At 45.2% G+C, this 27,027-nt stretch overlaps 1 long non-coding RNA gene across 1 annotated transcript in view; it reads right to left on the minus strand.

The window, feature by feature from the left end:
• Positions 1–7,984: 7,984 nt before the first annotated feature.
• Positions 7,985–27,027, minus strand: part of LOC144826291 (uncharacterized) — a 255,383-nt gene continuing 236,340 nt past the window's right edge. The window contains exon 4 of the long non-coding RNA XR_013609764.1: positions 7,985–8,568. This is a non-coding gene — a long non-coding RNA (uncharacterized LOC144826291). The remainder of the gene's footprint in view (positions 8,569–27,027) is intronic.

Genomic DNA, 27,027 nt, shown 5'->3' on the forward strand with positions numbered 1-27,027 from the left:
TGGTGCTGGGCTAACCTGCCGCCGGAGCCGGGGATCGAACCGTGGTCCCCAGATTCCAGCGTCAGTCGCCCTGGCCGCGGCGCCACACCTCTCCCACATGTGTGTTGTATCTTGAGCCTGAGGTCTGTGGTGTGTGGTCACTATTGTCAGATGTAGGCACTGGCAGGGGGGTGGCCAAAGGGACTGTAGCTGGACTCTGAGATTGTGCCAGTTGAATGGCTGCCATCACTTTGGAGGACAAAGACTGGACAGTCCGGTGTAGCCCACCCACGTCTAAATGAATGCGCTCCATGAAAGCAAAGACCTGTGCCAACTCTTTGTCGTGGTCTACAAAGGCATTGATGAGAGTTGTCTGGCCCACACACAGCTTGTGCAAAAGGTCCACAGAGCATGGGAGACGGGGCAGGGGCCGCGGTGCCTGGGGTGAAGGACACTCTTCCCTTCTTACTAGTGCGAACATGGCAGCACTAGTGGAAGTAGGTGGGAGGGTAGGCACTGGACGCTGTGTGGTGGAAGATGAGGCAGCTTCCCCACTCCATGTGCCCGCCAATATAGATGCATCACCGCTGGCGTCAGATGATGTTGAAGTTGGTGTCTCTGGCTGTGATTCCTAAAGCAGACTCCTGCTCCCTCCGAGGCGCTGGTCACATCAGTGTCACTGTGCTCGTGTGTAGCAGTCTTGCCTGATTCCTCACCACTGGTGTCTGTCCCCTGTCCTTCTAGTCCCACTGGGGATGCTGCATGAGACAGAGATGTAGGGTCAGTTCAGTGGCATTAACTCAAACATCATATGCAAGCAATGCACATAACAAGATGATGATATACCCATGTTGCACACCACCCTGTGCAGTAACATTGTGCAACCGCAATTAAAAAGTCGAATTTTGCATGTTATCATGCAACCGTGGCATAAGTGACCCATGTGATGACCACACAGCCAAATAGCCTGCTTGTGGCTCCGTGTAACCAGACCCACAGATCCCTCTGAGCACACCTAGGGCCCTGAGGGGAGAAAAGATGTACCTCCCAACATGTTGCCACTGTCACATCTGGAGGCAGCAGAAGTGGACAACACAGATACAGACGCCAAGATAACAGTCCACAATGGCCATGAGCTCATGCCATCCACCATGTCATATTTTAGGGCACAACTACAGTTGCACATTGGTTCCAGATGTGTAGTCCTCACAATTCTGACGTCAGGCAATGCACACATCGATGAAAGCATTCTCAGATGATGCACACTCCAGTTCCCTTCCATGAGATGTCCCTGACTACCCCAATGCAGACGATGCCAGAAGGCCACAAATCAGAATGCAATGTCAAGGGCCATTACCCCAATGACATGGGAAAGTACAGGTAGGGAAAATACATGACAGCTGCACCCAACACAGAGGCCACTTACAAGCCATTACATCACACTAGCAACATTACAGAGCCCAGCGCTGGCCCAGGCTGTGCACACACGCAGCCACTCACAACCAAAGTCACCCTTCCCAGAATACTCACCCCCAGCTTGCTGCTGATGCTCCTTCAAACATGCATCCAGCTCAGGCTGTGTCACAGCTAAGATGCGGGCCATTAGTGGCGTCATGCTCCTGCGCGTTAAACTGCCAGTCCAAGGGAGCAGCCCCAGTATCATATCTGCCACGTTTTTGCTCAGCCGGCAGATGTCATCCCACCTCTTGTGACAGTGTGCGCCATCGGTTGGAGACACCCAGAGCCCTCACCTTACGTGGAATGGCCCTCCACACGGCCTTATGCTGGTTGACTTTGAGCTGCAGGCATGGGAGACAAGAGAGGGAAAAATCAGTGACACTGGGTTATGTAACACTATCTCTCTGTACAGGAGCATGATACTAACTCAGCCAGGAACGCCGGAATGTCTAAAGGACGTACTATCTGTGCCTTTAGGAGACAAAGGAATAGTGGAATGGGGACAGATCTTAACAGGGTCGACAATTGTTGACTGGGACCTTTTATCTGTATTGACCAAAGGAGCTTTGTCCAAGTTTAAATTTTATCAACTAACTAGCTGGGCAAAATCTTTGAATGAGAAAGGCAAAGGAAATCCAGAGTTGGAGTTTAAGATCCAGGGGGAATCTTTTAAGAAAGAGGTAGCACATTGGTATTGGACGCTTAACTCTGAAGGACAGGAAGATTTCACCCTACCCATCGAGATCTGGGGGAAGGCGCTGCCATCGCTGGAAGTATCATCATTATGGCAAGTATCTTCGACTACTTATTTTTACGTCATTAAATCTGCACCACTCAGAAAAAACTATCTATTCACCCTGCATAGAGCATATTGGACGCCAAAGTGAGACGGTGTCCGAAATGTGACGAGGAACGAGCGGACGACATTCATATGTTTTGGCATTGCCCCCGCTTACTGAGCTTCTGGGAAGCAGTGGGTAAGATTCTCTCAGAAGTACTATACCAAGAAATACAGGTAAGCGTTCAGTTAGTTATGTTTGGAGAGGATGTAGCTACGGAAGACAGGGTAGGATTTAATTTATTTAAAAAACAAAGAAATTTGCTTTTTTATTCGTTTTGTTGGCCAGACGGGAGATTTGCATTAAATGGGTCAGGCCAGTAGTGCCTACCAAGGAAGAATGGTTGAATTCAGTGCTTAGGATAAATACTTTGGATAGGACTGGTGCACATAACAAGAGATTACATTTTTGGGATATGTCGGAACAGTATTGGACAGATACTGGGTGATAATTTTAGATCGATGGAAGTCCAATGATTAAGCGCTCATGCAATAAAGAGATGGGAGAGGGCAGTACAGTTCGAGACTCCCTGCAAGAGAGGAGTAGGCAAGGGGCGTAGGGGATGCTTGGTGACCAATAAAACACTCCCATACGTGAAGCTAAATTAAGCCGGGTGTGATGGTAAAGTTCAGAGGGCGGTACATTATGGTACAAAGGCTCCCCTAACGTGATAAGCTTGCTATTGAATATATTCAATCAAGTTATTGCGCAAAGAGGACTAAAAAAAAAAATATGATACTAACTCAGCACTACTTCACAGATATGTCTAGCAGAGACAATACAGCATCTCACATAGTACATTAGCATGGGAGAATAATACGAAAATGCATGCAGGTATGAGGGTGGATACAGTACCTGCACATCTCATACACATGCAGGATGCCAGCACAGAAAGCAATTTGTAGGCTGCCCACATCTACTATCCAGTTTGTGGGTGCGCAAGACATACACTACATAAGAAATTATGTTTCGGGGCAGACTCACTGTGTCCAACACTGCACAGCCATCAATGTCCTTGCCCAGTGAATGGCTCACTCTGTCATGGAGGTCACATTGAGGGACATGATCTAACAATCTCACACCCTCTCACAAGGCCTGTTGTGTGCAATCTACAGGCTGAGATGGCTCTTTGATGGATAGACACACAACACACATGTTTCACTCTGTACATTCAGTGATGTGTCCTTGTCAGATTGGGCAGTGACTGGGCAGGCCAGGTGGGCTCACACTGAGGTCCAACGTGGGGCATCAGAAATGTAACATGAAGGGACAAATTGAGAGCGCAAACAGTGCCTACGCATGCGAGTCAGTACACATGCTGGTGGAAATGGAAGGGGCTGTGCACAAAAGTACTACAATCTGCTGTGTCATACATGATTTACCACCAAGAGTGTCACCCTCTGGTATTAAAGTCCTGAGCATAGTGCTGACCTACACATGATGCAGATTTTGAGTCCTACACAATTCCATCAGTAGCCTCTGGACGTAAACCCTTGCTAAGGCCACAGATGAGCCTGTGAAGAACATCAGGGACCCACACATCCATTCACACAGGCAATTTCTGTCCTGAATCCTGAATTACCAACTTGAGGTGTATGGCTAAAGAAACAATACGTCCCTCCAATTTTGAAGTGCAGGCAGGGAAAGTGTGAAATAGGCTACACACCCATTTCCCCTGGAGACAGCATGCTAGGCAGTGCATGACACAACCCCACACTCTCAGGCACATACTGCTGCTGATCAACGTCATGTGTGCACTCCCTGCACTCTCACTTCCACTCTGAAACACTTACCACAACATTTGGAGCACCATATAGCCTCCTACACTGTGTGAGCACCTCGTCCACCAGGACCTCCAGCTCCTCAGTGGGGAAGGGACGGGCTCGGATCTTCTCAGTCCTCGACATCACTGCGTCCAGGTGGCAGGAGCAGCAGCAGTTGGTGGTGAGGGGTGTCAGGCAGCAGGCTCTGGAGAAAGGAGCAGCAGCAGTTGGTGGTGAGGTATGTCAGGCAGCAGGCTCTGGAGACAGGAGCAGCAGCAGTTGGTGGTGAGGGGTGTCAGGCAGAAGGCTCTGGAAGCTGTGGAAATGTGAGGCTCTCTCCTACACATATGTAGCCCCCCTGGGGCAGTTTCAGTGGTTCTAAGCTGCTGCAATTAGTGTTCCAAGGCAGCCTTTTTCAAATGCATCCAATGACCGGCTCCGCAGTGGCGGAGCACGCCTACTGCGATTTTCAAAATTGCATTAGTCTACCGTGATTGCGGTTCCCATTGGCTGTAAGGGCTTGGGCATCAGCCGTGACACACCGCAGGGGCCAGGCGGTCGCTAGCGTGATCGTACATTTTTCAATTTCATTAAATGACTGGCTCCGCGGTGGTGGAGCACGCCTACCGCTGTAAGGGCTTGGGCATTGGCAGTGACACACCGCAGGGGCCAGGCGGTAGCTACCGCGATATGGGTGCCATACATTGCTAAGAATGACTGTGATTTGGGTGGCAGAGCATGCCAACAGCCATTTGACCATGAGAATGTGCCTATCACTACCGCGAGTGTGGCTTTGACATTGGCAGTGACACACCGCTGGGGCCAGGTGGTAACTACCGCGATACGGGTGCCATACATTGCTAAGAATGACTGTGATTTGGGTGGCGGAGCACTTTGACAGCACCTATGGACACATCATGCTGTGTCATTGGCCAGTTCTCAAATTGCACAGTGGCAACATGATTGATGGCACATGCTTGTGCACACAATGCCAATGTAACATATACCCCACTGCTGACTACACATGCCATGTTTGTGTATATGATTTTCAACATTGGCATGTACTACCTCACATGTCACTTATGATATTGCTGGGCATGTACACAGAATAATGTTGTGATGGACTCTCCAATGGGTACACATGTTAATGTGTGAAAGGGCAGAGCAATTCACATTGATGAATGTCTCACTACCCAATGTGCATATTTGACTGTCTACTTTTCGTGGCTCAGGCACAGACTTGTTGTTTACGCACAGACTGGGCTCATTGTGTTGTTGATGTGTGCCGGTTTGACTTACGCAAGAAGGTGTGGCAGGTACAGAGCTAAGTATGAGACAATAGTGTTGCTGTTTCACACATATGCTGTCTCAGGGCTGCACATGCAAGATGTGGACATATCCCTTTGGGCATTCACAAAGTCAGATATTGTTTGGGAGGTGCTAGCTGTGTGAAAAGTGGACAGGTGTACGGATGGTGTCCCTACATGTAAGTTGGGCTATGAGCTTAACTGTGGTGACAGTCATTGTTGGTGTTGTGTCAGTCAAAACGTAAGATGTCGGACACATCTCCTGGTGGATTGCATTGACATGTGGCCCCTTTCACCTCATCTTAGAGGAGGCCAAATGTGCATCATCCCTACACAGTGCTGGCAGACATGGAGGATGAGGAGGTCATACGGAAATTCCGTCTGGATCAACCCACCCTACAAGACCTATGTGCCATGTTGGAGCCCCACTTGCAGCCGTGCAGGACATATCCAAGTGCTTTCACAACAACGTCTAAGGTGATGGCGGCCCTGCATTTTTTTGCTTCCGGTTCATTCCAGTACACGGTGTCCAGCGCAGGTGGGATGTTGCAACCTATGTTCAGCATGGTGCTACGTGATGTCCTGTCCGCTGTGATCATCTACGAGGACATATATAGCCATTTCCCCAGGAGACATGAATTGGCGGCTGCGAAGGGAGATTTCTATGCACTTGGGCACATCCCCAATGTTGTTGGTGCCATTGACTGCACACATTTTGGCCTGGTTCCACCACAGGCACGTCAGCACCTCTACAGGAAGAGGAAGCATTTCCATTTCATCAATGTGCAAGTGGTGTGCCAGGCAGATATGATCATCTCACATGTCTGTGCCAAATTCCCTGGCTCTGCCCATGACTCGTACATCATGCGTAACAGCATTGTGGCACAGCTGATGGATAACCTGCTTCCAGAGCATGCATGGATTGTGGGTGAGTACAAAGAGTCACTTAGTATGCTGTGTCTGTGACATGCTGTTCTCTGCCACAGTCATATTACAAATTTGGTCTGTGTATCTCCCACCTAGGTGATTCTGCATATTCCAACCGTCCTTGGTTGCTGAGCCCACTGTGCAATCCCAGGACCGCAAGTGAAGTCCGCTATAATGATGCCCATGGGAGGACATATCATGTGGTGGAGCGTACTTTTGGTCTCCGGATGTCACGTTTCCGGTGCTTGGACAAGACCGGAGGTCCACTGGTGTACTCGCCCAAAAAGGTGTGTCAGATTGTATTTGCTTGCTGGATGCTCCACAACCTGGCCTTGTGCAAGGATATCCCCCTGCTCCTGGCTGCTGATGAGCAGCCAAGGCCCCCGCCTGCTAACCAACCCATGTCCAGTGATGAGGATAGTGGAGAGGAGGAAGGTGTCGACCTGCGTCAACAACTCATCAACCGCTACTTCACTTGAAGGTGAGTGACAATGTACAACGGAGCCATTGTCTGCTGATGTTGTTGTTGGTGGAAAGGTGCTTGTGAGCTTTGTGACTAAAGCCTGTTGTTGACTCAGTGCTGGGTGCCAATATTCCTGGGACAGGGTAGTTTGGTACAGATGCAGGATGTTCAGGTCGGTACTGTTGCTCATTGTAATGTGTGCAGATTGGAGTACCCTGATGACTAGTCTTGTGTGATGGCTGTGATGCCACCACCTGACTAGTGAATATTGTTCTGTTCTGTTTTCCTGGGTCCCTTCAGCCTCTCTTTGTCTACGTCCAATCCGTACTTGTGACGAGGTGAAGCGGTCAGACTCGGACGAGAGCCTGAATATGAGCCTTTCATCTCTCTCTGTGCAGCAAGGCGGGGCGTGGAGCAACGAGATCCCGCCGGTGTTCAGAGGCAACGAGGAAACTGGACACTGTTTCTTTAACTAGGCTGACTTTGACCCAATCCCCGCCCCCTCTGATGACGTGGATGACGTGGCTGGCGTGGAGGACGGAAAAGACGCGAGGAAAGAGGAACCGGTGTGTTCTACACCTGGAGGCGACGGAGGATTGAGCGGTGAAGGAGGCGGATCAAGGAGAAGAACCAGACCGGGTTGACGAGAGCGCAGTTAAGCCAGGAGGCCAACGACAAGGCGAATCCCCGAGCCACACTTCAAGGGAAGTGTGGCTTCACCAGGTACGGGCTGGCATCGCGGCGTGGGCCAGAGCCACCGTGATACACTCGACTCGCGTTACCTGCACTCTCCCCTCCCCTGAGCACTGTACCGTCACACAAGGGTCACGCCAATGAGCACCGCGTGTATCCTCACTCCTTTTTCCCTGAACTTTACACGTCAGAGTATTGAAACTTAATCGGGGTATTTCCTTTTCTTTTCTGGGAAACCCTGCACCCGCAAAACTGGAGTGGAGGAGAGGAGGTCCAGACCGACGGAAGCTTTGCTGTTCCCCGAAGAAAAAAGAAGCTGAATTAGCCCTACCATATTATAGATGCACGATAAGAAAGAAAAGGGTGTTTAAGGAAATAAAACCCAGTCTCACCCCACTAAGTGTTCCTGTGAGTTTCTCTGAAAGGCCACAGTACTCCAGGTACATTGTAATCATGGTGAATACTGCACATCCTGTAATAAACCTGGAGCAGACACAATGAAGCATATGTAAGGAGTTTTTATTTAAAATGGGTACATGTGACAGGGGAGTCCCTTAGAACCACCACTAGCTGGCCGAAGAGGTCCACAATTTGGCCCATGCGGGTGTCAATGGACCTCAGCAGCAGGCAGAGCTCATCTGACTCTACCTCAGCCTGGCCCGTTCGTCCCTGGGCCCGTTCATAGGCCCCAAGGACTCTGTTTATGTTGTTCAGGGCTTCGGTCCCAGTGTCCTGTTGGCTTTGACTCCCCCTTGCCCTGCCACCTGCCCTGCTGTCACAGACCTGTTGCCTCATCACTATAGGCACCCGCCTCCTCTCCCTGCCCTCTTCAGTTGGCGGGGAGGGGTGGTCATCCTCTGGGGCAGGGAGAGTGTTGCAGGCAGCACTGCTGGTGGTGGTGGTGTAGGCCGCACAAGTCGTTCCAGCAGGGGTAAGCAAAGTTGTTGTTGGTGCTGCTGAGGTGGTGAGGGGGACAGTGGGGTCCTGGGACCTGTTGCACCCTGGCATACCAGATGGGCCGGCTTCGAGCTCCACATCCTCGAAATCCAGGGAGTCATCACCAGAGAGTCCATGTTACGGGGGTGGAGACTGGTCCTGCAGGTTGATGTTGTCGTTCTCTGCAGTCAGTTGTTGGTCACCTGTGGGACAGAGGGGAAATGGTCATTGACGATCACCCCTAAAGCTTTGTGGTCGATGCATCTTATTTACTGGTTATGCAACACGCAGTTCACTATTTCACACATTGTATGTCTGCACAGTGATGTGCATCATGACATAATTTGGAGTTATACATACATAAAATTTCCATGGTGTGACATGTCGATGGATACCATGCCCCACGTGTAGATTCTGTGATTACGAGGACATGTTGTCATCTGACAACTGGCGTCAATACAACTTGATGTGAGGCATCTTTGCTGATTACTCTGCATGGCAGGCATTACATTTGCGCATGTACTAGGCATTGTCATCCCATGCATACCTTTGTCATGTCCTAGGCTTAGATTTATTGGTTCGACAGACCATGCTTGGTTTGTTTTCATATGGCCCTTCAAGCTCAGCCCCATGCAACTTACATATAGAATTCAGTGCTGTGCATGTTTGTGCCCTGATTTGCTTTGAGATGGGATTGGTTGAGTCACACTTCCGTTTTTGTGACAATTACATACGCTTAGATGTCTGCATGCTTCAAGTGGCAATTTTGGTGGGATATGAGGGCTGGTGTTATCATTTGGCTCCATGCTTTTTGAGAGGAATGGCGGGTGCATGCACCGTCTACTTGCCCGTTCTGTTGTTACATTTGGGTGTATTTTGTGACACATCTTTCTGGGTGTGTGGTTGAGTGCTCCATCCTGCTCAGGGGTGGGACAAGAAAGTGGAACATCCTTTACAACGCAACTGTTACAACGAAGTACCTTTACGACGCAACCATTACAACGCAACTTTTACAACGACTTACGCTGGGGGGCGCTCTAGGATAGGGAATAGTTTCCAACACCTTCCCTACTATCCACGGGGACTGGAGTTGGAATAGTAAATTAAACTATTCACTATCCAGCGCCCCCCAACGCAAGTCGTTGTAACGACTTGCGTTGTAAAGGCATGCGTTGTAATAGCATGCGTTGTAACGTCATACATCCGACAAGAAAGCATAATATGGCTACCTATCTGTTAGTTTGAAGTGAACAATGCAATGGCTGCCACATGCTTCTGGGTGGGAGGGAGTGCTCCATCCTGCTCAGGGGTGGGACAGGGGTGCCTGGTGGGAGTTATAGTGCAGGACTCCCACCCCCAAACAATTCCTAAGATTCAGAGCATTACACTTGTTTGATTAACTGGGGCTAAAGTAACAAATATAATCGATGCAACCCACTTCACAGGCCAGGAAAACTTGACAGAAGTAACTAACGATTTGAGATCATTCACTTTGCACTGCCAGGGTGGTGGGACAGGAAAGATACAGAATGGGTTTGTATGTGATAACCTGGTAAAACATTAAAATCCAAATGTAAAAAAATCAAGAATTGTGATTTCCATATAGCGATTCTTACCGAATGCCAATTATGAAATCGTAACTCCTAATGTAATAAAACTTACATCTATTAAATAGCGATTCCTAGTGTGTCGCAAATCGACATACCTAATGGATAGTAAAGAGGTAGGTCGTAGTTTGCGACCCATTAGGACTGATACCCATCACAGGGATGGTGGCCTGCTGGGGTCAGCAGACCACCATGTCTGTGATTGCTTTTTAATAAAGCACTTTTTTTTTATTCGGCCTACTTTCCTTAAAAGAAAAAAAGGGATGCATTTAAAAAATTGAAAACAAAACTTTTAAGTTTCATTTTATAAGAGTAGGCAGTGGTCCGTCCAACCAATGCCTTCTCTTAAAACATATTTGTGTTTACATTCTCATAGGGAAAGGGTTCAGGGTAAGGTGTTCCTTTGCGACCCCTTCCCATTTGTGAATAGTTACCACTATTTTTTAGTAGTCTGTAAAAAAAATTAATGTTTTGCAACCGTAATTGGGCCACAAAATATAAATACATACAACTGCAATTCAGTAGTTGGCAGGAACACCCTAAACACGTTCCTTCCAAATACCGAATTGCTAAACCAAATTGTGATTCGTTACCAAATCACAATTTGGCATTTGTACCTTAAAAAATGCTTTTTTGCGGTCGAAAACGGGCCAATTCTGCGATTCAGCCTATTTGCGCCCTCCAAAACATTTTGTACATATGGTCCTAACTGTATTAAAAAACAAGTGCGTCAATGCTGGTACAACAAGATGCTGGCTGTTCAATGTGTATGTGTATCTGACCTAAAGTAAAAATCAGCGGTACAGAAAACACTTTATAATAAGAATAAAAGAGTAATTAAAAATAAAATGAGATATATTTACCAGGCCAAAGTGTTGTAATGTGCCTCTTTCCTGAATACATGAGTCTAATTGATATCGTAAATAAGGAAGTGTGAGGGGGAGAAGAAAGGGTAACAGCATCAACCAGGAAATCAAGAAATTAAATGGGGGAGTCAAGCAGTCCTTTCTGGTAGCTGCAATCTGAGAGAGACTGAAGTTTTGGCAACTCAGTTCACCCCACCTATGAGTCACCAACCCAGGAAGAAATGTTGCCCAGGTGTACCTAACATGCAGTGTTCCCCAAAGATTGTGTTTAATGGGGCAAAATGGTTAATTTTACAGCACAGTTTGAAGATGTATCGACTACAAGCCATAGTTTTCTCATGCCCTACTCAACAGAAACTCGTTGAATACGTGGCATGCTATCTGTCTTATTGGGTTTTTACTCAGCCCTAAATATTAACCAGATTTAGCTTAAAACGTCCTAAAGGATGTTCTAGTAGTTTATCTACTGGGTATCAACAGGTGCTGCCGCGTGGGAGACCTGCTTGACTTGAACTACCTGCAAAATTACTTTCTATCGAACAGGTGTACTCAGTAGGGTGGAGTCAACCACTGACAAAGCACTCATTGCTTGACCTTCCTTTTTAAGGAATTTATTGGCAGTGGTGTTTGTTCCAAAAAAAACATCTGCATAGAAATGCTTCTTCTCTGTCATCACGTAAGTAACTCGAGCTTTCTGACAATCCAAGTAGACAGGCACCCTCCCTAACATTAAGCAAAGCCTTACAAACCACACTCACAATGACGTGGTGAGCCTGCCATCCCAGTGTGCACACACCTGAATGCAGAGCCTCCCCCTAGAACAACATCTCATCTACTCTATCTAGACATACAACCAGACACCTACATACTCAAGGTCATACTGGCCTATATGGTAATCCGGTCTTGCCGAACAGTGTGTGGGTTTATTTTGTGGCTGTTTGTGGGCCTGTTTTAGGGTCTGGTGGGCCGATTATGATTGTTGACTTCTATGATATTGGAGCAGCGTAATTTTGGATCCATTCTTACACGTCACAAATATGAAATATAAATGTGTACTTAGCACGACATACTTTGTGTGTTCTAATGTTATTAAATGTAAAGTGTTGCACTTGAACTCCGTACTGAAGTGCACTCGCTGTGGAACTAGAGATTCATAGACACTGTGTGCCTTAATCTTATTCAAATGAAATGTAGTCCTTAGAGACTGGATAAAACCATCCTTACACTATTAAAATGTATTTACTTCAGAAACAAGAAAGATTTATGTAATCGTGTGCACTAATATTTTTACATTCATAATGTAGTTCGCATTTACATTTATACTCATGTATTCACAGTCGCGTCACATTTACCTAAACAGCAACAATGTTTTTATTTAAGTACTGACATTTTCATTTATTTGTAGTTATATGTACACAAATGACGCACATTAAATGTGCACCATTAAATGATACGTTTGAGCTTGATATAAGTAGGCTTGTATTTCTTTCTGCATAGAATACTGCTTTTCCATTTCTGCTTGTGAGTCTTTTTCTTTGCAGATACGTTCAATGGTTTGCTAGTTTGAGAATAGTTGTAACACTGTACTAGTGATAGAGAGCCTGAGAAGAGGCCCTTGACAAAGGATATTGAGCGCCAGAGCGTTAACTGACAGTCCTTATTCAGTAATGTATTGAGGAGCTGCAGGTACCCTAGGTCGATATAGTTCACAGAATTGGTCTGGGAGAATCCACAAATGTTGCAGCTCACAACATGAGAATGGAAAGGACAATAGAGCCCTTGATGGCTTGAATGAGGGGTGTTGCTCAGAAGATTTATATGGTATTAACTAGTGTTGTCACAGGTGGATGTTGGCCACTATACCTTTGGTCTTTGAGAGGTACAGACCTCTATGCTTTCCCCTTTGATTCTTCTGCTGAGTGTGGCTTAGGTTAACACTTATTTCCCTGTCCCAAGAAGGCTCTTGACTGAGCTTCTGCAATGCTGACACTTTCCCGCATACATTTTTCTCTTTTTCTGCATTTCCCCAACTTTATGAGACCCTTTTAGATTTAATCACCTTTGATGATTTTTGCCCTAATTTCGATGACTTTAGACATGACTCAGGTTTAGGAGAGAAGATGGGAGGCTCTTCTCTTAGCACCAGATTCTATTACAAATTTTCTGTGCTGCTATCATTGAAATTCTTGTTTGTGTCATGCTGATTGCGCATTTCGCATATTAGGAGGTTGGATATCCTGTTGTCATTCTATGTCTCTACAGCATGGTATTGAGAAATATTTACATTACCCTGACTGTTAACCAGGGGGAGCTCCTCTGTTGGAGTGGAGGAGCGTCGCCCCACTTAAAATCCAGCCCAAAGCCCCAAAGATAAAAAAATAAAATGGTAGTTCATTATTATTTTATTTTTTATCCACTGAGCCGAGTGTCAGGATGGTGGAAGGGGGGCTGCTGACTGACAGCAGCAGGGAGGATGGTGGGCTGTCTAATGCACTGTTTAAAGTGTGTATGTCTTTTTGGCTGGCCGTCTTGTGACAGCCAGCCACACATGTATACTATAAACCTCTCAATCCAGCTCTCTTAAGACAGTTGGGTTGAGAGTAAGTGCATGCCTCCTGTGTGCTGTGGAGTTCTAAATGAGGCCGCTTGCTCCTATCAGGGCGCTGCATGTTAGCAGCACCAGGATTTGGCAAGGGAGTTCCAGCATCCGGGTCCAGCCCCTGCAAAGAAGAGATCCAGAGCAAGGATGTCGCATTTGGGTTAGTTTTATTTATTTTAAACAATATTTTGCGCGTACCCCCTTTACCCCCTCCCTGTCGATACCAGCCACCACTGCTGTTAACTTGTAATAAAACTTCTTAACTTTATTCCCTGAGTCCTCTTCCTCATTGTGTAGCTAAATAGGTTACACGCTTAATTATATCGTTTGATTAATGCTAGCTCCCCTTTACTAAGTGTAATGGGACAGGGTGGGGGCGCTTTCCAGGGCCAGTCTCTCTCTTTAAATCCTTCCGTGCTCATGACAGCTCCGGGCCGTCATGAGTCAGGGTAGTCGTGTGCTCATGACGGCTGGGAGCCGTCAGAACGTTGCCTTTCCGCCCACGAGCGATTAATTCCACGCCTGTGCGGGCAAATTATTCAGTGGGCGGAGTTCTGACGGCTCCCGGCCATCATGAGTACACGCCCACCGTGATTTATGACAGAAGGGAGCTGTCCTGAGCACCGCGGCGCCACGCAGGACCCCCCCGCACCGTGGCGGGAATCGCGCCGCGGCGAAGGGGTTAAAAATTGTCAACTGCAGACTTTGCGGCTATACATTTCACTCACCTACTGCTCTCCTGCAGGCCAGCCACACACTATTAATGTCACTATTCCTCGCTCACGGAATTAGAACGTGTAATGAGGCCATGAACCTGGTGTTTACTGTCACTGAGCCAGCAGACCTGGCTAAATTCGACAAATATATCAGCCTCACCTAAGCCCACATAAAAGAGGTGAACAATAAATCCAATCATACTCCGGAGATGGATAATCTGGGAACTGTATAGTCACTGTTAGACGGTGGCGACCTGGCAGACTACCTTAGGTTCCTTTTTCAACCAATCGGTTTTCAGGGCTGTCAAAATGAATGCGAACGACTCTGCCTACCCCCAAAATTTGCTAAACATTGTGGTTCACTGCCTCATGCATGAATTACAGTAGCTAGATATCTAAAGTGCACATTACCGTTGATATTAGCACCCAATGTCTGCTAAATACAGTTGCCGTTAGTGTTGTGTATATATTACTGTTGTTAGATAACTAACCTGCACTTTATCTGTTGATACCGGTACACCACAGGATGACCATAAGGATCAAATGCACTTTACCGCCCTGTTTGCCCAAATTCTGATGCTGCTTAATTCGTAGATGTCTCTCTAAGGTTCTTCTTTGTCACACTGATGCTTAACTCCATTTCACACATTTATCTACCTGCGTTAGAATGTACTCCTTGTCTATCATATGGCCGGCAAAGATTTTAACCACTTACACAAGCACTTCACTGTTCCAATATGATGGTTGGCTCTATCTAACTTCTATTTGCACTGTTTGATGCTTAATTTTATTTTGTATGAATTCTGGCTACTAGTGATTTTATGTACTTGTTCTTTCAACACTTAATTCTTGTAAAGATTTTAATTAATCATACAATAAAGGATTTCTGAATTCACTCATCTCTTAGTTGAGTTAGACGAAGAGCAGCAGACTAACTGCACTTCCAAAAGGAAGGGGTCTTGTGCCCCTGATTAGTATTAGACACCAGGTTTACTTACCTGAATATTTATTAATACACTGACACTGTCAGGAGGCTTCGGTGTGACCTGCATACATGTGGTTGTAAGGGTGTGCTTAGCCTTCTACTTGTGTGCGATTTCACACCCAAGGAATAGCATAGCTTCATTCCTTGAGCATCTTCATCACACCAACAGTACTAATTTGGCAATGTAGTGTCATTTCTGAGTAATGCTCTTTTTGATTATTTTTCTTTCTCACTTCTGGCAAGGAGGTGTTGATTATAAGGGCCAGATTTAACATTATTTGACACAGCGCAACGCAGCAAGATAACTTGCTGCTCTGCATCAAATGGTGAGGGCAGCAATGCACTATATTTACAGATATATCGCACATTCTTCCTCTCTCGCTGCGCCGCAGCACTATGTGCTGCGTAGTGCCAATGCAGGCACCCTTGAGCCATGGTGCAAGGATGCCTGTGTTGCAGGTACAATTGTTTTGTGCAGGAAGAGGCAACTTCCTGCACAAATATAATCATTGGAGGAATTTTCCACTTTGTAAATGTGAAAAAACGATGAGACATAAAGATGTTTCTCTTTGTGACACCTCTATTGGAAAGGCGAACAATTCTTATCCATTTCCAGGTTTACTTGTCGTGGGAAATTTAGGAATGTGCCAAAATACATGGATGGATGCGTGGGAACCCCCACGCTCCACCAATGTAACTCCTTCCCGAAGCAGAGTAACTCATGGCAGTGACTAGCACTGCCTTGCGTTACTCCAGAGTTAGCAAGCCACACAAGGTGGCCTTTCACGGCTTGGTAAATCTGACTTAAAGACTGCTTAGCCCTTGAGTCACCCTGTGTGACACAAGAGCAACACAATCCTTGATAAAATTGGGCCTCAATCGTATGGCCTGTCTGCATACTATACTGACATTGTCACTTTCTTACAGTACTTTTTAAAGTAAATATTTTTTATTGTGTTTTATATAGTTAACATAAGAACAACAAAACAAACTGAGACCTCTGTGGCACACACGTTGTTGATCAATGTAATCTGAGTATTCCAGCATAACAGACGCCATGACCACCCCCAACATTTGTTTCAAGTTTCTGAAGTCTCTTCCCTGACCCCATAATTTATCAAATTTTCATGACAACCCCTGGCCTTGTGCACTATACACTCGGCCAGCAAACACCAGTCCACTCCTACTTTCCAAATTGCCATAATTGGAGGCTCCCCACTCCCACACAGCCAGGTTAAATCTCTTAGGGCAATCATGAGGGCCACATTACAGAACAATGATGTGATTTTAGGCAGCGTTTGATCCCCTTAAATACCCAACTTCTGGTCCCTCAACACTGGTCTTTCCATGGCCTCCAAAAGGCATCGGCCCGCTGGTGTCCAAAACGGCTGTAGTAAAGGGAATCCCAAAGGGTGTGTACCAACGTCCCCAATGGTCACATCCCCGGGGACACCTATCATCATCTGCCTTCCCCAGATGTAGAATCCTAGAATAGTATAAACAATGTAATATTTAAAGAGGTACTAGCCGGAACCCTGCCTTAGTGGCAACCTCTTTCAGATGGCGGCATGCCTCACTCCAGACGGCATCTGCCAGAACCCCCAAATCACATTATCCTTTGCCCCTTCATATATCAAGAGACGGTAGGCTGTTCTTTGAGTCTCCTATAGATCTGTGAGATGGCATGCTTATATAGTGGGGCTGCCAATACTTGGAACTCCAGAGGTGATTCGTCTGCCACATCTTTCAGTAATTCCCCATCACCTGCTAGTAAGTATTGTTCTTTCATCTGTGCAAAGGACAGGAGTCCACACGTGCCCCAGATATCACCCAGTTGCATTTATCCCTATCATGTCCCACTGTTTCTTACACTCGAGTCCCTGGAGATCAGCTGGCATGTTGGACTTCTTTGGGGGGTCTCCAGTGTCAGTGCCACCCTTCCCTTCTAGCCCAGCTTCATTGAAGCCCTCTTCCATATATTGACTACCAGCTATGTCGGGGATGTATATCTTGGTGGCCCGTCTCTACTGTATATTTTCTTCAAGTACCCACTTGGCCAAGCAGCTGACTGCCTTCCATCAACGAGGGTTCTTTTGGGAAAATTGATGCCCACTCGTTAACCATGAGCAGCTGTGCCGCCCAGTAATACAGCCGGAGGTCAGGCAGGGCGATTCCTCTCTTGTACAGGTTTCTGGTCAGAGTTTACAACACTACATGCGGGGCACCTCCCATCCTACAGCAGAATCCGAGTCACCGAGTCCACTGCCTTGAAATAACATCTGGGACCTCAGATAGTGTGTTTTATTTATTTATTTATTTATGTATTTTTATTTTTTGTTGAAATTTTTTATTGAATTATGCAATAAAATACATAGTAAATATCAACGTGAATAAGGTAAATAAGAAAACCTTATTTGCAAAATATTTGAAAAGAATAATGAATTGATAGATTATGAAATTTACTCCTAGTAATAGAGATAAGGAAAAAGTTAACAGTACATACTGTACAATCTGTTATAAAATAACAATACAAAAGGTATGAATGTATCTTATATGTAAGTAACGGAATGACTAAATAAATATAATCAAGGTTAAAAGAAAGAAGAAAAAAAAGAAAAATAGAAGAAAGAAAAAAAAAAAAGATAGTGTGTTTTAGAACAAAAAAAAAGATTATGGGCAACAAGATCATCATGTGTAGGTTTGCTCTACCCATCAGAGATATCTGGAGTGTCCTCCAGTGTCCTGTGTCTTGCTCACACTCCTCCAGGACATGCCCCAGGTTATGTATCTGGAATTCACCAGGAGGGGAGAGGAGTTGGCTTAAGGGCTAGGGTGGTCGACCTCGAATCTGGGGAACCGCGCTTGAGTCTCGGCAATGAGTCTGAGCAAATCACTTAATCTCCTCGTGCCTAACAAGAATGAATGTATCCTCATGTAACGCAACTGGTGCTAAGTAAAGCGCTCTGATTCCCGATACCGGGTCAAGTTCGCGCTATATAAAACTCCATAAAAGAATAAAATTAATTCCAGGCAATGTTCCCTCTGATTATTTTTCTCGGTGTGCAGCAATGCGGTGCTTGTGAGCACAATCGTATGAGTGTTGTGCGCTACTAAGACATCAATCAAATCTCTTAGTGAGTGAGAGCAATGTCAGTAGTAGTACTATCCTCTGAGATCAATGTAGGAAAACTGTTATTTCAACATATCTTCTAATAAAAACATGTATCTTAATAATTAGGCATGCCTATTAAGAGATACAGTGCATCGACTGTATTGCGCCTGTCTATAAGTTACACAATTTAGAATGCTTCCAGATACAATACCTCAGGATTCTTGCATTTACTGTGTCTACAGAAGATGACCGGTCAGAGAATAATCCCTGGGTAAAACACTATCTTAGAGATGCACTGTTTTTATGAACCCTATCAATCTAGGCATTCATACTTTCTATCTCCTGTACTCACAGGCCAATCACTCCCAATACTCGTAAATAGTTAATTTCCACACTAAAATTCAACGTTCACAATCTTTTTAATAAAAAATATAAAATATAAATAGAATAACTTAAAAATTCAAAGAAAAATCTTTGAATACATACAGTAAAAACACAGAATTTCATAAAAATTAATGAATGATTTGTTGTAGACAATTAGACAAATACTATAACATGTGCCGAACTTAATACATCAGAAGCATAAACATATTGAAAGACTAATATAGCAGACAAAAATATACAACAACCCCCTGTACACTATGGCCTTCAGATTCCTTCGCCACACTAGTTGTTTAGATCCAATGGTCCTCTCTCTATATTTCAATGGTGCAGTCAATAGTATCATTCATGTATGAGTATCTATCGCTCCCCAGACCCTACTTGGATTCTACAAAAGAACATAAATGCGTCGAAGCGTTTCGGTGCTGTGAGCACTTGATATTGTAGCACCTTCTTCAAGACTGCCGTTTCTTTGGGGTCACCGGCTTCAAGGACTAATGCTTTACACCCTCTCCATTTGGTATAGGTGGACGTATACCCACTGGTGTGTATTTGGTCTATCTTCTCAGTTAGATCTTTTTCTCTTGAGGTAGAGTTCTTCCTTCTTTATCACTATACAGGTGTGGCTTTGATGGCCTTTCCAATTCCCTGTAAGTGTGTGGAGGCGCTTCCACTCTTCTTTCCAAATCTGTATATATATCTTAAAATTATGTAAGATTTTCATGGACGGGCATATGTCAGCCTATTTCCGTGCCGTCAGTAAACTTGATATGTTCTCATTTCTTTAGCAGCCGGGATTCTGCCTCGTCCTTTTTCCTTTCTGAGATCAATGTAGGAAAACTGTTATTTCAACATATCTTCTAATAAAAACATGTATCTTAATAATTAGGCATGCCTATTAAGAGATACAGTGCATCCACTGTATTGCGCCTGTCTATAAGTTACACAATTTAGAATGCTTCCAGATACAATACCTCAGGATTCTTGCATTTACTGTGTCTACAGAAGATGAGCCTAAACATCTGTTATGGATTATCACCATTCGCTCACTCATCAATTTCTCTGTAACATTATTCTTCACTTTCTCACACCTAAGTGTCTCTAGTGCAGCACTTGTGCCGTTAATGTGTTGTCAGATCAGTTAGTGTTAATTGTGACTTTCAGAGAGAGGCGTGTGATGATCGCCCAACGGACAGATTCTGGCTAAAGTCAACAAGCTGCAGTCTCCATGACCTGCAGTTGGGAAACGGCATAAACAATGCGGCCAGAGCCATGTGTGCCGTCCCAAAGCAAGCACAACCACGCTTACCTTAACCACGCATATGCCTGAACCATGCATATGCGTAGTTTAGGCAATACGCTGTTTAGATGCTTAGATGGACGAGCCCAGGAATAGGAAGGATCGGGAGAGGACGCAGTGAGGTAAGCGAGACTGGGTGCATGTTTTGGGGGTGTTGGGGTAGTTTTTAAGGGTTGGGGTAGGTTTAAGGGCTCAAGGTAAGGGCAGGAGGAGCCGGGTAGTTTTTAGGATTTGAGGTTGGGTTGCTTTTAGGGCTCATGGGGGGTGGTGGTAGTAGTTTTTAGAGCTGGAGGGGTCAGGGAAGTTTTTTGGGCTGTGAGGGCTCAGGGTAGTTTTTAGAGCTCGTAGGGGGTCGGAGTAGTTTTTCGGGCTCTCGGTGGGGTTGGGGTACTTTTTAGGGCTCAGGGCGGTCGGGGTATTTCTTAGGGGTTGGGTAGTTTTTAGTGCTCGGGGGTCAGAGAAGATTTGAGGGCTCAGGGGGGTCGGGTTAGTTTTAAGAGCTCAGGGAGAGGCTGGGGTACTTTTTAGGGCTCGGGGGAATACTTTTAGGGCTCATGGGTGCGTCGGGGTAGTTGTGGATAAGGGCAGGTGGCACCAGATGTGATCTTCACCACACATCCTTATACCAGTAATGCCTTTATCACGAAATTGCGTGGTAAAGGCATGCGTGGTTAAGGAATGTGTTCTACGGACGCATTCTTGGTTTAGGCAGCATAGTAGAGGCACGTGTGGTTTAGCCATGCGTGCCTCTCTCATACAAGCATTGCAGTTTCTCTTTTCCCTCTTTGTGCGGATACCTCCAGATTGTCAGCTCAGTTACTTGTGTTCTTATGTGATGAGTCTTCTTCTCACACGCCCTCCACACAAGTCTCTGTGTGCAAACACTTCCGGTGGGGAGTCAGCATTTAACGAATGTGTGACTTTGGTATCTCCAGAGCCGGCTGGAAACCAATATCAGCCCTGGAAAAATAAAATGTTCAACCCAGCCCTGCACTGCAGGGGGCAAAGACTAGAATGGGTCTGTAGGTCTATAGGTACCTTCATGGTGAGACGAAAGCAGCCCATCCAGCCCTAAAATCAGACTTCTAGGCTGCAGCCCACATGGAAAATGGCAGAGTGTCCAGGCCGCCCATGGCTATTGTACCTGTGTGAAACTGTTAGCTTTGCTGTTATTGGGGGCTGCCTATTCTCTCATACTCAGGGACACTCTTTCTGACAGTCCCTCCCTCAAACGCACACGTTCACATATTCTAAGTCACTCTTTCCTGCTTTCCCACTTTTCACTAACACCCCCACTCTCCTCTCTTTATTTCTGGTTTGGTCACCCTTTCACTCAGACACACTCTTATGCACTCATTCTCTCTAAAACTCTTGAGAAATGACCGTGGGCAAGTAGTCTGATCAGACAGTGCTAGGTCCAGGTAGACATGTGCCCTTACAGCACAGTTACACTGCACAGTAAATTCATAACCTGTCCTTCACACCAGCCAAAGAATAACTTTTAGATGATAAAATAGGATGTATATGGTTTGCAAGTCTGTGTGGTCAAAGTCAATGAGATCCAAAAATATGAACAAGCAAAATTCATTTGGTGTTTGCACACTTGCATGGCAAAGTAAATCACCAAAGAGCATAGGAGAATCTTTACAAATGAAAGGAGCACGAATACGAGGGCAAGAGATCTGTGCTGAAAGATAGACATTAAGTATAGGTCAGTCGACCTAACAGGATAGCAGATAGTAAGCATCCTCCAGTTTCTCCTTGGCGTTTAAGCTGAGCGGTCCTGGGCACCAATGAAACAGCAGTTTAATAGCAAAGGTAGGCAGTCCATATGTAAAGAGTGAAGCCAGAGCTGAGGTGGACCAAAATGGCTACACGAGCCAAAGGAGTAGCTCTTGGCTCAGTGAACCTGTCAGTCAAAGCTGGGTGCGGTCACACATCAACTCCAGTAATCTCTTCTGACATCACGATCACAAGTTCCAATCCGTTCATCCTTGTGAGGCTGATAAAATGAGGACCATTGAGTTGGGTAAAAATACAACTCTGTTATTCAGTTCAATATGCACCACAGAGTGAACATGCACTTTCCAAATATACATTATGCTGGGAGTGGGACTGGAGGCTTTGAAATATTAGGCATGGAAAAATGCAACGCATCACCTAAACTTATGATAAATGTATTTCTTTAACATTACTGCTTTATTTATTACATTAGGTTGTATCAACTCCACAATCATATGTATTAAAAACTAATAGTTTAGATTGCACTCCCTTTGCCCACCGTTAGCAAACCAAGTCAGCTTGTAATATGCACTATATGGATGGAGAATAGTATTATATATGCAGTAACATTGCCAATATACGAGTGAGTATTTAGTTTAGCTCACATGTTGTAATAGTTTTTTGGAAGATAATTTCAAATTTGACGTTTTATCGAATATGAGGCACAGATAAGTGAACTCATTTGCCTAGGATCACACAATTAGAACTAGTTACCACGCCAGGATTTGAGCCCACGTTTCTTGATCAGATCACGTACAGATATCTCCATTCTCGTCCCCTTTTAACACATTTAATTGTTTTAGAAGTTATTATACTGTGCCTAATAAAACCATGTATCAAAAGATAAATCAATCTGACACAATCATTCTTTCTGAAAAGAGTAAGTGGTATAATATTGTCAAAGCATTGCCTCACTTAACACTCACCGATTTCACGACAGGTTCAACACACATACCAGTAAAGGTAACAGACTAGTAAAACAGAGGTATGTTAACACCGCAAAGTTTGCTTGTATGTTGTAAGCTGTCAATGAAAGACGTGCCAAGTGGATGAGCAGACTTTAATGTAAGCATTCTGGTTTTTTTAAGGACTATGACCCTATTTCAGCAGTCCCACAATTATCATGTGTAGTGAAAGATCCTAGTGAAAAGGGGTCCTCATAGAAAGTCCTCTGAGCGTGCAACCAAATACTGGCAATACGAGGCTAGCGTTAAAAATAAACCATAAAAGCTTGATTTCCGTGTAATGCTGTCTGGGTTTTTTGTTTTCCCCTATACCTGCTATTGACTTTGCACTTAGAGCTCTCTTACTGACAGTAGAATGGTTGACCCTTTGAGATGCGTGCACCTGATGCCCCCCCCCCCCTATGCGGAGAGCAATACCAGCCTAAGCGGCCACCCCAGGGGGAACAGTGATCCCAGTTGACTTGGATTCCCAAATAATGAATCCCTCAGGGGTCCATTGCATTAGATACCGGCAGGTCACTAGTGGGCTCCAGTGGGTGAACGGGAATGTCACTGATTTTTGCCAATTGATCGGACCCCTGAATGCCTCCCTAATGTGTACAGGATGTCGAGGGCTCTGGGGTCTCCTGCAGTACTTACTCCTCTCCCTTCACTACACCAAACTGACCTCTACCAGACCTCATGACTTACCATGCCATGGACCTTCTACCACTGTCCCTCTGCCACTATCCCATTGTAAGAGTCAATATATTCCATGCAATGCTGAGAACCAGGCATTTGGGAAACACACAGGCAGTATGGACACAGTGAAATATGGGAACCTAGGACAACAGGTCAAGGAGAACACGAGAAGGATTCTGCAGCGAATCCCACATGTAAAGAAAATATCAGTCCACTGTACTAATATACGAACTGTAGCACCAACTGAAGAACAGTTACGCAGGCACTATTACCAACTCGCAACACCCAGCATCCCTAGCAGAGCACCCACCAATTCCTAGAAAAGGCAATCATGCACTATTGGGTCCCGTGAGACCCCAAGCAACAGGCTAGGCTTCCACAGCCAAAGGCTATGAAGGCCTGCACCACCTCATCCCAACCTATGTTTCTGTAGGAGGTGAGGCAGATGGTGCATGTTCCCCATCTCCCTTTGCCCTGTATCTCCTTGGGTTCTACCACTAAAGCTAATAAAAGTCACCCTGTACCTAAAACTGACAGAAAATAACACAGACACCACACCTAGCCGTAAACATTATTATGTCCAACTACCTTTAACACACACATCCTTCACGATTTCCCTTTGCAGCAGCTCCACTAGTTTTAGCATTGACTCATTGTGCCCCCCAAAAAAATCACTTCTAGAGACGTTGCTGGCCCCCCGTTGCGTCATTGAGTCGGGCATGTCCAACCGCACCTCTTCCACAGGGGAAACATCTTTTACAACGCAACTTTTACCACGCAGTGCCTTTACATTGCAACTTTTACAACGCAAACCATTACAACGCATTGCGCTGGGGGGCGCTCTAGGATAGGGAATAGATTTCATTTACTATCCAACACCTTCCCTAGTGTCCACGGGGACTGGAGTTGGAATAGTAAATTAAACTATTCACTATCCAGTACCCCAAAGCGCTATGCTTTGTAATGGTATGCGTTGTAAAAACTGCGATGTAAAAGCATGCGTGGTAAAAGCATGCGTTGTAATGTCATACATCCCTTCCACAGAACCCCCATCCCGTGGCTACCCACAACCACAGGCAAGTTCTGGACCAAATCACTAAGAGGCCAAGTCCTTGTTGAACTTGCACAATGCAAAAAACGATTTACGTTACATTACATTCATTGCAAGCAATGAACGAGTGGGTGGCTTGAGACCAGATCAACGAGAGCCAATTTGCTGGACATGTGGTCTGCTCCCTGTCATATGCTTAGATGCGGGTATTCCAAAAACCATTTGCTGCTGATTTTATATTTGATAAAGTAAATCTGAATCTCCATACATAGGTGAGGAGCTACATAGAATGCATTGTATGAAGGGGACAGTAGTTGAGACATTGGATGGGGCACGCAAAGATTTCCTATAGTCAGAGATTTCCATTTTAGGTTTCTCCTACACATAACTTGTACTGTGCTTGTGAAATTATTGTTTTTAATATAAATCTTAAAAGGGGCTTACATTTTGCCCCCTTGCTCTCCTGGCTTTTCATTGGTTCCTGTGCTTGCCACTTACTGTTACTCCATTTCTTCTGGATGTAGCATATTTCCAATATATATAATGCAACTTATCACCCAGAGAGATTAGGAGCCAGATGTACGACCATTTTATTTTGCGCCTCGCAATCTGCGACACATTGCGAGGAGCAAAATAAAATTTACAACAATGTGTTTAATACTGTTTGCGATTCCAAATAGGGTCACAAATTGCGAGGCTCATTAATATTAATGAGCCTCTCGCCATTTGCGAGCCCATTGGGAATGACAGGCCCTCCCAGGGATGGTGGCCTGCTGGGCTTAGCAGACCACCATGTCTGGGACTGCTTTGAAATAAAGCAGTTCTTTTTTTTTTTAAATGCAGCCCATTTTCCTTAGAGGAAAACAGGCTGCATTGAAAAAAGAAACTTTTCAGTTTAATTTTTTTAAGGGTAGGCAGTGGTCTCTGGGACCACTTCCTGCTCTTAAAAAATATTTCCCCACATACTCACAAAGGGGAATGGGTCCCCTGGGGACCCCTTCCCCTTTGCGAGTGGTTTATCACCTACTTGAAGTAGGTGGTAAAATGCAAGTGTTTTGCGGCCGCAAATGCTGTCGCAAAACTTTAGCACATAGCATGGTGACTCGCTATTAAGAAGGGACGCCCCTTCCTAATAGCGAGAGTCGCAAATGCTATTTTATGAGTCAGCGACCCGCAAAATAGCATTTGTACATGCTATTTACCTTTTTTGCGGCCACACACTGGAGGATCTCCCGTTTGTGGCCGCAAAAAAGGGTTGTACATCTGGCCCTAAGTGATTTGCCCAGCATCAGGGTGTTGCGCTGCTGACTCTCGAACCAGGATCCGCAGCTCTTTAGTCAGCAGCTCTGGCCGCTGCGCCACTTCCTCTCCAATATGATACTTGTTTAAAACTCCCCGTCTCCTGCTTTCTTCAACACTCCTCTCCATATCATAGGTTACCTTCACACACAGTTTGTATAACTCGATCAGCTTGAGCTGTGGGAATCCTACCCATCCTATTGATGTATCCCTGTAACAGTGAAACTGCCACAATCTTTAAACACACACCAAAAATCGGCAAACCACATCTAATGCTCTAACTTACCCCAGTGATTGGATTGTACTTTACGTAACATTGTGGAAGAATATGCGTGCTTAAGTAGTTCGTTCATTTGCCAGTTAAACGTCATCACAGACCTCGTAAGTGTGTTAATTTAAGGAGCTGAGGCTCATGCATGATTCATGCCATGTAGTACCAGGCGAGGTTGGTTGATAAGCACACAGACCACATTATTAGTTAAAAGAGGAATTATCTTGAAACAGTGTGTGTCTGACACTGTAGCAGATGGACAGGTCTTAGAAAGGCATGCCTGCTCAGAATAACCGGCGCGTGTGCGAGTTATCGACTATAAATTCTATCCACTGCATGGTACAATTCAAGGTTGCATACATGATTCTGCCTTTACTCCCCCCCCCACCCCAAGCTTTTCTACATAATAAATGTGTAGAGTATAGAAAAATAGAATAAAATTGCTGAAAAAAATAAGTGACACATTTGTTTGTTTATATTATGTTTACTCTGCCGAGATTCATATTTTTAAATATGTGACCGTCCACGTCATCCCATTTTCTTCAGGAGCCAAAATACTGAATATATCTAAGGTCTTATATTTTTGTGATGTGATCAATTAATTTGCATTCACTGTTAACATGCCCATGTCTTTTATTGACAGAATCCAACTAAGATACAATTAAAACAGAGGCAAAATACCTGCTCTCTTACATTCCGCTCAGCGCCAGGACACTCCTCGGAGTAGCCGTGTGCTTTAGAAATCTCACTATTCATTCATTCATGTGCATCGTACTAACAAGAGAAATACCTGTAATGCACCCACTCATGAAGGCCATTTTGACCTAATCTTGGCAAAAATCTCTTACATCCCTCTCCTTTTTTTCCTGGTCACATGATTTCGTAATGGTGGCCACAGAATTCGGACACTAATATTTCTATTCTTTTCAGGGGCCCTGCGCCTGTGACCCTTTTTGTAGATTATCAATGAGTTCATAAAATTACTTTCATGTTTCACCATACTAATTCAACACTAATCCTTATGGGTTCCAGAGTAGCGTGCTACTC

This window comes from Lissotriton helveticus, chromosome 3_2 (assembly GCF_964261635.1).
Source record: "Lissotriton helveticus chromosome 3_2, aLisHel1.1, whole genome shotgun sequence".
In the NCBI taxonomy this organism is placed as follows: domain Eukaryota; kingdom Metazoa; phylum Chordata; class Amphibia; order Caudata; family Salamandridae; genus Lissotriton; species Lissotriton helveticus.